The sequence below is a fragment of the Erythranthe guttata genome, chromosome 12 (genome assembly GCF_056151865.1).
Source record: "Erythranthe guttata isolate IM_541 chromosome 12, IM_541, whole genome shotgun sequence".
Classification (NCBI taxonomy): Eukaryota; Viridiplantae; Streptophyta; class Magnoliopsida; order Lamiales; family Phrymaceae; genus Erythranthe; species Erythranthe guttata.
The window spans coordinates 5,557,501-5,571,785 of NC_142544.1; positions in this window are offsets into that span (position 1 = coordinate 5,557,501).

A 14,285-nucleotide genomic window follows, 5' to 3' on the forward strand; every position below is an offset into this window, starting at 1 on the left:
CGCGGGTGGCATGGCCAAAGCCATGACCGGTGACGTAATACGCAAATACAAGAGGACGTTGTACTGAGTCTTCTGCACCCATCTTCTTCTTCTTGATCTCTGATTTTTAAATAAAACATAAATAAATAAATAAATAAATGAAAAAAAACAGGACAAGAAACCCTTTTTTTTTTTTTTTTTTTTTTTTTCTGATTGATCTCCGAAAAGAAATCAAGAAACAGGGGAATAAGTGTTCTATTTGACTAGATTTCCTTCATTTTGATTATCTTCTCCAACCACTCCTTTTTTTTCCCTTTTTCTTTTCATACTATTTCGATTTCTTCTTCTCTTCCCCTTTTCTCTCTTTGGTTGCATTTTATTGGAATTTTCACTTCAACCTCCATTGGATCGACCTGAACGGCCACCCACTGATCCACCAACGGCGCTGATGCCGCCGCCGCCGCCTCCTCTGGCTCCACCAGCGCTATTGTCTCCTCTGAGGAACAACCATGAAGGTGAGGAGGCGAAAAATGATTGTAAGGGCGACTACGAACTTAACGACCTGCTGCATCTTCAATTTCTTATTTATTCTAGTAAGAGAAATCAAAAGAAGGGAAAAAGAAGAGGAGGGAGAAATCGAAGCAGACCAGTAAAAAGAGAGCACAAAGAGGGGAAGAGGGAAGAGTTGTTGGAGAAGATGGAGGAAAATCCAATTAAATAAACCAAAAAAACTAATGAAAATTGTACTCTAGGTCAGATTGTAAGTGAAGTGACAATTTTACCCCGACCTAACTCACGTGATTTGCACGTGCTTAAGATTCCGTCCAAAATTGCCTGAAAACGGGCACCGTGCAACCAAATAACAAGTTTAGGTAAAAACGTGCAAAAAAAAATTGTTTGGGGGGGGGGGGCAAAGTGCAAAACCGCTTTAGTTTAGGGGGTAACTGCTTTTTACTCTTATTTTAATGTAGGAAAATTACTTTGATAAAACATGTCGATAGGATTTGGATAATTGTTGTGGACATGTGTCCAAAACTCGTGTTCTTTCATATGTGACAATTTCTCATCTTTGTTCATTGAAAGTGTTTTTTCGATTATTACTTTGTATTCTTGTGAAACATTTGTGGAGTAATATTTCTTCTCTTTGGGATTTTTTTTAACTTGTAATGGCACCCGAAACAATCCGTATTCATCCAAAAATCTATGAGCGTAAAAGAAAGGCAATTGCAGACCGAAGAATAGGTGTGGACCGTGAGAGAAATAATATAGACTGCGGTGGTGGAACAAGATAATTTTATTGTTTAAGGGTATTTTGGACATTTATTCTAAGGTTTCCATAAAAAAATATTATGATGGTGAAAGGTGAAAATAACACATCTCTTTGTAAATGCTGGGATGTTTTATATTTCTTAAGACATATGGGTTTGCTATTAATTTTCCAATACATGTATAATCTAACCATTTTACGATCCGATTTGACGTATTCGATTTTAAACCCTTCTACGATTCCGTTAAAATCTCGATTTTGACTACCTTTATTGAAGGTAGACATTCAAATCTAAATCTAGGATAAATGATAAATAGGCCCTGTCACTTAATTAAAAAAAAAGACATCCAACTTTTTTGTTTTGCAAATAAATCCACATCATTCAAACTTATTTGCAAATAAGGAAAACACTTTAATATATACCAAAATACCCACAATCCCTTGAAATCCTAATTTAACTTCAATATCACCAATTAACCAATTATTTTGACCGTTATTCCAATTTTGAACACAATTTTGACCCCACCGTCGGAGACAACCGACCTCCGGTGTTGACCTCTTTTTCTTCTTAAAATAAATATTTTTATTAATATTACTGTCTTGGCATGCGATATTACTGTTTGAGACAGTAATATTACTATCGGAGACAGTAATTTAACTGTCTGAGTCACTAATTTAACTGTCTGAAAAAGTAATATTACTGTCTTCGACAGTAACTTTACTGTATTAATTAATTTTATCGTCTTGCCCTTCAATTTAGCTGTCTCCGACCGTAATATTACTGTCTCATGCAGTAATATTACTGTCTGGGACAATAATATTAATAATATTATTGTTCAGGACAGTAATATTAGTAATATTACTGTTCGGGACAGTAATATTAGTAATATTACTGTTTTGGCATTCAATGTTACTCTCTCAGACAATAATTTTGTTGTTAACATAGTAATTTAGAGAAAAAAAATTGAAAAAAATCAACGCCGGAGATCCTCGCGGTCAACACTAGATTCTGGCCGGAAACAAAAAAAATTCCAGAAAAAAAAATTATTTTCTAAAAAAAATATTTTTAAAAACATATATGAAAATGACGGTTAATGTGATATATTTGTTCAAATCCGGGATTAATGTGCAATATTGATGAAGTTAGAGCATAATAAATGGAATTGACGAAAATTATATTATAAGGGGTATTTTAGACAAAAGACATGGGATGGGTTTATTTGCGAGATTCGTTTTTGTTTGGATCTATATGCATTTAAATCTCTTATCATGGACCTACTTGTTCACACTCAAATTATGTAAGTTTTTAACATTTTCAATTTAGTTCCTTTACCTTATAGAAAAAGCCTCTTCTCCCTTCAGCCATTTCAATTCAAATTCGTCACCTTGTTCCCATCTCCTTTCCATCTGTTATGACCGGAAACTTTGAGAAGCTCTCATCTAAGAGCATCTTCCAACGTCGTCGCTATTTTTTCACCAAATCCTATTTTTTGTGGTGAAAATATAGGTTTGTCTCCCACCCTTAGCGCATCATTCTGCAATTTCACTACTTTTGGTGACAAAATAGTGTATTTGGTCTCCCACTAATTATGTCAAATTTTACACCAAATAATAAAATAATAATATTACATCATTTTCCTATTTGTAGAGAATAGCATTTGGTTTGGTCTCCCATGGCATTTCACCAAATATATGACAAAATAATAAAATTAATGTTAATCATAATTTTAGTCTATTTTTATTTCAAAATATTAATTATAGATCTGATTATAAATATATTGATTATATAATCTAGTTGGTCAGTTTTATCTCACAGATGTGCTTCGTACTTCATTATGTTCTCCTTGATTTATCAGATTTGTGATAATACATATATTTAGTGTTTAAACATATAACTTATCAAGCCCAAATTTATTTAAAAATTAATAATAATAATAATAATAATAATAATAATAATAATAATAATAATAATAATAATAATAATAGTAATAATAATAAAATAATAATGATAATAAATATATTTATCTTTTGAACACTAATTCATTAATTAGCACTAATATATTTTCTATAAATATGTTTATAAATTGGTAATCACATGAAATTAGTTAATATAATAATTTTAGATGCTAATTATAAATGGTGTGTATTACACCAAATCCTATTTTAATTTCTATATTTGATAGAAAAAATAGGATTTGATGAAAAAAATGGTAAAATGGTGGTACGGTGGGAGTTGCAAATTTCTTTACCAAAAAATTTGGTGAAAATATAGGATTTGGTAATATGGTGATATATGGTTTGACCACGATGGGAGACCAAAACCAAATCACCATAATTTGAGGTGTAATGCTGATTTAGTGATTTAAGTTGGGAGGTTAAAAACACGTAAATTAGGTGAAAAAAATAGGATTTGGAGAAGGGTGGAAGATGCCCTAAGGCCATGTATTACACCAATCTCCCTTCTCACATCAATTGTTCTCATCCTTCCTCATTATTTTCTCTGTCTTTGCTCTCCGGTCAAGGGGCAATTGGGTCAAAACCACTTTTTGTCCCAGCTGCACTACCAATTAGCAAAAATGTAGAGGGAATTGTTTGAAGATTGGATTTTGTCAAAACTAAAAAGTTGTGCTGCCATTTTTAATTTGTGTTTTGCTGGTTTTCAGATTTTTAGTGTATGTACTGTTAACCTCAAATTTAAATGTCTGCAAAATAAATTACAAGACAAGAAAATATAGGAACAAATAAATATATTTAATCAAAACGAAATGGGTTACAATCTTTGTTGAATCCTCTGATCATTCTCCTAAATTTAATCTAAGGGCCGAAGTTTGTTCTTGAATTGAGAGCTTGATTCCTTCCTTGATTTGCGGAAGTAGATATGGATATCTGGAAACCGATTTGGGATTTCTAGGTCTTGTGTATATGATGCCTTGATGAAGATGTGGAACCTCCGCGTTTTTTGTTCTTCGTCGTGACAAGAGCTTGAACTTGAGAGCTTTATGGTGCTTGATGTATGTCTCGCTTCATACTTGTGTCCTTGTATCTGTGTATGTATGTGGTGTTTAATACCTCCTTTTTATGCTCGATTTAGGGTTTCTTGACTTGAAACTTGGGCTCATGGACTTGGATACTTGCAACTTATTTAATGTGGTCATATTTTGTGAGCTCAAATAGCTAACCCAAGAATAAGAATTTAGTAATCATTCTGGGTTAACCCATATGATATATTTGTGAAGCCCAAATTTAGTGTGGACTTTAATATAAAACCCAAATTTATTATGGACTGTTAATCGAGATCAAAATTGATAACCAAATTATTTAGGCCGTTAATTTGTAATTTAATCCCAATTTTAACGTCAACATGTACTATGTGTGTTCGGTGAGGAAGATGAACTTTTTATTTTTTTTATTAATGGTTTATTTTTTATATGTTAGTATTTTAATTAGGGTAGTATTGTCATTTCCTTAAAGTCAACATTCTTATTTCTCCTAGAAGGCAGAGGACTAAATAAAATGCAATAGAGTGGGGTAAATGCTAATTTTTCTTAATACGGGGACTTTTTAAGCAATTTGACATTACATAAGGGAATCTATGCTAATACCTAGTAACATTACATACGATGCCTTCATTGTTCGAGTAACATTTACCATTATTATGTTTTAAATTAATTTTATATCTCATATTTGAATTTAATAAACAATTATCCAAATTATCCTATGAGAATATTTAAAATCTAGTTGTTGATGATCAATGGTTGGTTATGTATTGAATTCTTCTCTAGATTAATCTTTTTCGAATGACCAGATAGTCGAGTTAGGTGTTATCATTCTAACAAATAGTACAATTTCATAAAACTAATATGTTAAATTTGAGATGCATATCCAATGGTTGATGACGTTTCCAATTCAAACATTTCTCTCAATTCATGGGGATTTTGGTCTCTATAAACAGATTGTTCCAAATATCAAGTAAATTAACAAGGATGTGAATCTGGCACGGACGTTCCCCACTTAAATTGCTACATGTGTCCATTACATATTTAACATTAGGGGTGAGCTCGAGCTTGAATCCATTTTAACAAGATCGAGCTCGACCTCTTCGAGTATTGTTTTTCTGAGCTCAAGCTCGAGCTCGCACGAGCCGGCCTTGCCGAGCTCGAGCTCGCACGAGCCGGCCTTGTCGAGCTCGAGCTCGCCATTTAGTGTATTTTTTTATTAATATAATTAGAAATTTATTATTATAAATTATAAAAAAAAAGTCCTAATAAAAAAAATAACCTATAATTTATTTATTTAATTATTTAGTTTATATTAATTATACAAAATAAAATTAAATAAATAAATAAAGCTCGCGAGCTCACGAAAAACAAAAAATGCGCTCGGGCTCCACTCATTAGAAAGCTCTCAAAAATTTGAGTTCGAGTTCGAGCTTTTGTCTAGCCGACTTGGCTCATTTACACCCCTATTTAGCAAAAAATGAGTAGCCACTGCTCACTAGCCCATTTGCAACCCAAGAACCCAAAATTACGATTGATAATTTTATTTGGTCATTTAATAATTATATTATTTTCTTTACTTCAATTTATGCCTTTGTTCCTCTCATCTTGTTTATATTTAAATACAACTTGTTTGTCCATCATTGTTTTTGTTTTTTTTATTGTTTTTGAGAAAGTCGTTTATTGTAACACTGCGTGATTTCATTTTATATGTTATTCTTAATATACCATGTTATATTAGATTATATATCAAAGTAGGTTAAATTTTATGACTAATTTGTTGTAACAAATTGTATATTAAAATAACTTTATTTCAGTAACAAAATAATTGAAATAAAAGTAGTTCAATTCAATATAACTACAATATTAGTTTAAAATTGCAAGTAGGTAATATATCTATCTAATATGCTAAATCCCACATCAATTTTACCAAATCATACACATAATTGAAAAAAAATTCTCTCTCTAAAATCTCATCTTCTCCTTCCCCACCCTTCTTCTTGTTCCTTATTTTTTTCAGAAAATCACACACTAAAAACGTCTATGTCATTCCAAGTTCGAATTTGAGAAAAAATTTCAAGTGTTCAAACTAAAATAAAGTTGGAATTAGAGAAAAAAAATTCGAATTGGTATGAATTTAAATAATTAAAAAAACATAAATGAAATTGAAAAATATTAAATAAACCTAAATTCACTTTTTATCAATGTTTTAAAAATCGGACCGAACGTTGAACCGAACAATTAAGTGGGTCACGGTTGGACCGGTTCAACCAAAGTTCAACCGGGTTTTCTTATTTTTTCTATTTTAAATTATTTATAAATACTTATAAGTGACTATTTTGTAAATATACATTCGAATAATATATTAAATATAAAACATCAATTTTAAACATTACCTAAATATTCTAATTCAATTTATTATTTATTCAAAATATTTTTTTTAACATAATCAACAAAAAAATATTTTCTAAACATAAGGGTATATTTCGAGCCCACAAATACATATTTTTTAAGCATTAAATTAATAAAAACAATTAACCATTAACAAACATTAAATAAATCAACAATAAATATTACAGCAGGGCTTCAATATAAATTAGTAATTGCATCACCACCCAAACCCTAATCTTTTACGCAGCCTCTTTTTTTACTTCCTCTCTCTTCTGGTTTTGTCTCTTAGATCTCCTTAGATCTATATTACCTTTGCTGTTAGTTTTTTTCCCCTCCCTTCTTCCTTAATTTATCCTATAGCTTTCTACGACCCACCATCACCGACGGTTCAATCATCCACTCAGCAGACCAAATGGAAAATGGAGAGGAAGAGAAGGTTCATTTTTCGTTTTTAATATAAAACCGGTTTCTTACCCGGTTTTGAACGGTTTCTTCTGGTTCAACCGGATATTTTCCGGTTTGTAACAAATCGACCCGGGTTTTACCCGTTTCCGTGTTTTTACCTTCAACCGGACCGTGTCCGCTGCCGGTTCGCGGTTAAACCGGTCGGACCGGCCGGTCCGGTCCGGCTTTCAAAACATTGCTTTTTATGATTATTCGGGTGAAAGATTAATGAATTTTGAGTGACATGGAAAAAAACGTCATAGAAAAAAGTTAGAAAGAATACAAGTAGAGAGAGATTTTTTTTTTAAATTTATATGTAAGATTTAGTAAATTTTAGTGTGGGATTTAGCATACCCCTTTATCCGTAGAGAATAAAGTTTACATTAGACTTCCGATAATTAAATCAATGCCATGTTAATCCTAAAATCTACTACATTAATGTCTAGAATAATATCAATCGATATTCGTCTCATTGTTGTTAACTCTTATGATTTACTATTTGATTGATCGATTCATTTTGAGTTTTTAACTTTCCAATTCCAATCTTAAAAAAATAAGTTGACATGATTTTTTATGATTGAATAGGATTTTACTATTCAAAATATATATTTTTATGTTAATTGTAAGTTACAAATTGAAATGAATACTAAAAATAGACATTTAAATTGAAATAAGAAACAAATGGATTGGTAAAAAAATTGGGGTCTTTACAAATAAGTCCATCAATGGGTATTTATTCATAAATGGATTCAGACAATAGACACCTTTACAAAAAAGTTCACACATGGTTTAGATTTTTTTAAAAGACTAAAATAGCCCATCATACTTGAATATGCTCCAATTTAGTCATTTAATTAACTTTAACCTTAATTTGACCCCAAATTTCACAAATTATTCAATTTTGACCCAAAACACATTTTTATGGACAATTTCGTCCGTCACCGCCATTGACCGTCGGTCAACCGCCGTTAACCGCCGGTCTCCGGCGTTGACTTTTTTTTTCTTTCTCATTTTATCCGGCACCGGTTTCCGGCGTTGACTTTTTCGATTTTTTTTTCTTTCTTTCTGTAACATCTTTTTTTTTTAAACAACAATATTGCTGTGACTGATAGTAATATTAACTATATTACTGTTAAATACAGTAAAATTAAGTATACTACAGTTTAACACAGTAATATTGCTATATTAATCTCTAGCACAGTAATATTAACACAACAAAACTCATTATTATTGTGTAATAAAGTAATATTACTATGTTAACCGTTCAACAAATGTAAACATAATAAAAAGAAAAAAGAATTAATATTACTGTGAGTGACAGTAATATTATTAATGTTACTCCGTGAATAACTCAAACAAACAAAAAAATCCAAACAAAATAATAATATTGATGTGGTTGACAACAATATTACTATAACAACAGTAATATTACCGTCAATCACAATAATATTATTGTGTTTACAGTAATATTACAATAATAGACAGTAATATTATTACGTTACTCCGTGAATAACTCAAACAAAACAAAAAACCCAAAAAAATAATAAAATTGATGTGGTTGACAGTAATATTATTGTTGACGACAGTAATCTAATTACGTTGACTTGTCAACAAATCAAACAAAATTAAGAAAAAATAACAAAAAATAAAAAATAATAATATTACGTTAATTTACTGTCAATGACAGGACAATTACATAAATGTATTGTCAATGGCAGTAGAATTATGTTAATGTACTGTCATTGGCAGAATAATTACGTTAATTTACTGTCAGTGACAGCACAATTACAGTCAACGTTTAGCAGCGGACGTAAAAAAAAAAAAAAAGTCAACGCCGGAATCCGGCGGCGGAAAAAACAGACCAATTTTTTTCCGAAAAGTCAACGCTCGAATCCCGCGGCAAAAACATTTTTTTTGAAAAAAAAAGTCAAAATTAAATTTGTGTGGTGTAAATTAATTAAATTGAGATTACAATTAAGAATTGGGTATAAAGGGTTGGGGGTAATTTTGTCATATAGATGAATGTTTTCTTTATGTATAATAGATATTAAAGGGATGGGCTTATTGATGAAAGAGATATAACCCCTAAATCTAGAATAATAAAGATGCGGTTAGGGACCTATGCACAAAAACCCAAAAAAAAATTAACCAACATAATCATTTGCCCGTTGAACAAATAAAACTCTCTTAATGATCGTGTGTAGCTTTTATTAAATGTTTGGAATAAATAAATAGGGCTTATTTTATATAACCCCTATTTACTAAATAAATTAGGGATAAATCTAAGCATAAATCATCATTTGACATACCTCCCTAGAGAGGCGAAAGTACTATACTACCTTTGTATGTAATTTTCTGTCAAACTGCATTTAGCATTTTCACTAATTTATTTATTATTACATTTCTATTTTTTTTATAAACATGTTTGTTTAATTTATATATTTTTTAATTAACTTTTTTAATTTATATTTAAAAAATTAAAAAAAAATATTTTTTTAAAACAATATGTTTACTGTACTGAAATAACTACATGCAACTATAGTAAATTATACATTCGTAGTTATATTCTTTTTGTTTACCCAATATTTTTAGTCAATCAATTATGTATACACACGAATATTGGCTTATACAAAAGAATTATATAAACCCCAACAACAAAACTTTACAAATTTCAATATTGATATTATAAATCACATCAAAACCAATATAATACAAATCGAAAATACACAAATATATATATGCATATGTAACTACATGTTACTATATGTAACTAGTAATGTATAGTAATGTACACTAATGTATGCAGCCTATTGAACACTGTAACTTGAAAAAGATGTAACTTCAACCAAATTTTTAGACACCTTCAAGGAGAGGATCAATGAATTTCATTAAGCTGCAATAGCAAAATCAAAACAAAAAAAATTATTTAGTGCAAATCAAAAAAAATTGAAGAAACATCAAAACACTCAAGAATCAACAAACACTAAGAGATCGAGAGAGAGAGAGAGAGAGAGAGAGAGAGAGAGAGAGAGAGAGAGAGAGAGAGAGAGAGAGAGAGAGAGAGAGAGAGAGAGAGAGAGAGAGAGAGAGAGAGAGAGAGAGAGAGAGAGAGCTGCAAAATGCTACCAATTTTAGACCAAACCGCCTACGACTCCTCACCCCAAGCGCCTCCTACCAAAACCTAGTCGTTGTTAACCACCCAAAGTTTCGCGCTCACAAATGAAAAAAAATATAGAAATAAATCTGACAATAAAATAATGAACGAAATTGCCATAAAAATATAGATCTCGACGAGAGAATCCAACGGTGGGTAGCCCGTCAAATTCCGACTGCCGGAACATAAATTACACCTCCGGCAAGACCCACCATCGTCGAAATACGCACCGACCGTAAAATAATTGCAGAAACAGATCAAGTGCTCCAAACTGAATGATATCACCACCAAAAGAAAGAGGTCGACGAGAGGAATTCAACGGTAGTTAAACCATCGAATTCCGACCACCGGAGAGAGTGTTATGACTCCGGGAAACAACTTCGCCGGTTGGAGATCTATGGGTAGGGATGGCAATTTGACCTGCCCCGACGGATCCCCGCCCCGCCCCGCCCCGAAAAAAAATGGGGCGGGTATGGGGATTGAATTTTTTTTTTGACCAGGGATGGGTTTGCCTATACCTGCCCCGTACCCGCCCTGCATTATTTATATATATAATATATATATTTTAATTATTATATTAAATATAAATAATGATATAGTAGTAATATATTGAATATTAGTTAAAAATGGGAATTTTTAGGTTTCCATTATATAATTAAATATTAGTATGATAATTAAATATTGATTTATTTGTTGAAATAAACCTTTAAATTATAAGTAAATTGCATATTTATTTATTAAAAAAAAAGAAAAAAAATAGACGGTAATTTTTACCCGCCCCGATTCCCGTGGGGATTTTATGGGGTGGGTATGGGAATTCTTTTAATACCTGTGGAGATTTTTGACGGGGATGGGGATGGGGATTTCCGTAGCGGGGTGGGGATGGGGATTGCAAAACCCGTCCCATACCCGCCCCTATCTATGGGGGAATTTGAATTTGAGAGTTGAGAGAGGAAGAGAGAGACGACTGTGATAGGCTACGATTTAAAAATGATTTTAAAAGGGCATTTTCGGTACTTCAGGATGGGCGAGAAGGATCTGTCAAATTAATTTCAAAATGGATGGATATACACAAGGATGTTATAAATAAGCATGGGTGAGATATAAGCTTGTATACGTGTCGGTCAAACTATGGAGTCCGCTAATCTGTAGTTAATGGAGCGTCCGTTTTTTATTTTATCTCACGTACCGAAAGTTCGAATAATAATTGCAATAATCAATTTGAGCGATAGTAGTGAGAAAGGAATCGATAGAAATATGCCTTCATTTAAGAGAAGAGGGTGAAAAAAATGGCGTACAACCATATGTCTATATATTTCACATGAATATAAACATTATTATAAGAATATAAGTATATGTGCATCATATCTGAATTGATTGAGATTCTACTAAATTTGAGTACGAGAATGAAAATTAAATATGATATTGCTACGGATGTATCGTAAATTATTCCCATGTGAAATGGAATCAAGATAAATTAAATGAAATTATAGTCAATTTGGCTTATCCAAATTATAGTCGAATTGCAGCAAAACCCAAACCCGATTCAAATGTCTTATAACTTTAGTTCATAATTCATTAAACCGCTTTAAAATAACAAAAATATTTATTTATAAAAGTAAGAAATGCTAAGACAACTTAAGAAACACTAAGACAATCTAAAAAACTCTAATGGAAATTTTGTAATTTTCTTAAAAATCAATTATATTATTTCTTCATCTCCTATTTCGGCTATTACCATCTTTTTTTCTTGTGATGATTTTCATAGTAATTCAGGTTTGCAAATTCACTAGCTAAATCATAATTTGTCCGGATAGTGTGTTCTTTTTTTTTTTTTTTTTTTTTTTTAATTATTTCTCTCTCTTACACACATTGATGTGGGTTTATTTTAGTATACAATAACTATCACCATCTTTTTTTCCTCTTATGATTTTAATATATAATTTTCTTAAAAATCAATTATATTATTTCTTCATCTCCTATTTTGGCTATTACCATCTCTTTTTTCCTCCGATGATTTTCATAGTAATTTAGGTTTGCAAATCTACTGGTTAAATCATAATTTGTCTGGATTTTTTTTTTTATTATTTCTCTCTCTTACACAGATCGATGTGGGTTTATTTTAGTATACAATAACTATCATATACTCAATTTTTCTTCCCTTTTGCAATCTCGTGCATCGCCCAAGGAATAATGCCAGTTACAATAGTTAATAAAAAGTTGAATCATCATACCACTAAGTCTAACTTTATTGCAATTGAAACACTTATTTATATGGGGTCTTAAGATATAGGTCCCTAGTGACAAAACTAATTAGAACTAAATGACAACCTCAACTAAACATTTGCTTCACATCCTTTATTAAATTCATTCCAAAAATGCCCTTTTACTCATCTTTATTTTTTCAATTTTCACTCTACATTTTTTACGTTATTATATATAAACAATTTTTTTTTTCCTTATTTATAACTTTTTTTGAAACTTACGTTTTATTTTTCTTCTTTTTTTGTTAAATAATTCAGCAAATTTTAAAAATACTATGGTATACTATAGTGTACTATGTTGTACTATGGTGTACTATCGTTTTTACACTATTATTAAAAACAAAATCTACAATATTATTGAAAATTACAAAACAAACTCGTTTTTCGTTTTTGTTAATTCAATATATATATATATATATATATATATATATATATATATATATATATATATATATATATATATATATATATATATATATATATATATATATTTATTTATTTATTTTTTAATATTTTATTTGTTGTAATATTATAGTAGACTGTGGTATACTACGGTCCACTGTGGTCTACTATGGTGTACTACCAAACCCTAGCAACCAACAAACACACAATCCTCGCCAACCCTAGCCGTCAAACCCTAGCCGCCAACGTCTGCATCCATCGCAACCATAGTCACCTACGAACAAATCCAGATTTACGATTTTGAACCCAAATCAAACAAAATATCTTGAAGATCGAGATCAAATCTCCACCATAATTAACCACATCCCGCCGCCACAACCACAACAACCCCTCGCCGCCATCTCGACCACCACAGCCCGCCGGCTTGACCACCACAGCCCGCCGCCGCCGCCTCCTCCTCCACAGCCCCGCCGCCATCCCGACCACCACAGCCCGCCGCCTAGACCACCACAATCGCCGATGCCGACTCAACCACCATAGCCCCCACCGCCGCCTCGACTACCACAACCCCTCGCCGCCATCTCAACCACCACAGCCCGCCGCTTCGACCACAGCCTGCCGCAGCCGCCTCCTCCTCCACCACAGCCCCGCCGCAGCCCTTTCCATCACAACCCCTGGTTCGGCTACTACTGAATTAATTAGCAAGAGAGGTGTGTGGGGATGGAGAGGTGAGAGAGAGAGTGAGAAAAAAAAACGGAATTGAAAAAAGATACAGATCGTGTGAGAGATGGAGGAAGAGAGAGAACGTGAGAGAAATCAAAAAACGAAATAAATCTGAATTGGAGAACGTAAATATATGTAGGTTATATAATTTAGGGTATAAGGGCAATATAGGGATAAAAGAAACATTAGGGATGTAGCCCATATATTATTTGAAATTAAGGATTTAATTAAAAAAATGAATTTGAACTTGTCATTTAGTTCAAATTCGATTTCATTTGAGGGGCTCATAGCATATTAACCCTATTTAGGGGTAGCATATTAACCCTATTTATATATAGCACATAATTACGATCAATTAAGAAATAGTTACTTCATTATTTACATTTTATTTGTATCTAGCAAGTAAAAGAATATAAATATCACAATATAATCATTAATCATTCTATTTTTATCGGTGAAATTTCACTACTCAACTCATTTCATTAATACCAATCATGTCTTTGTTATTTGAAAGAAGGTGTGCTATTTCCACCATAAAATTCCTTCTTTTCACAATCTTATTTTAAATTAGAAAACTCTTATATCTAGTGTCTTGAACACCCTTACTAATTCATATTATTTCAAATAATAATTTAGTGTAAATTACAACTACCTCCCAATTGTAA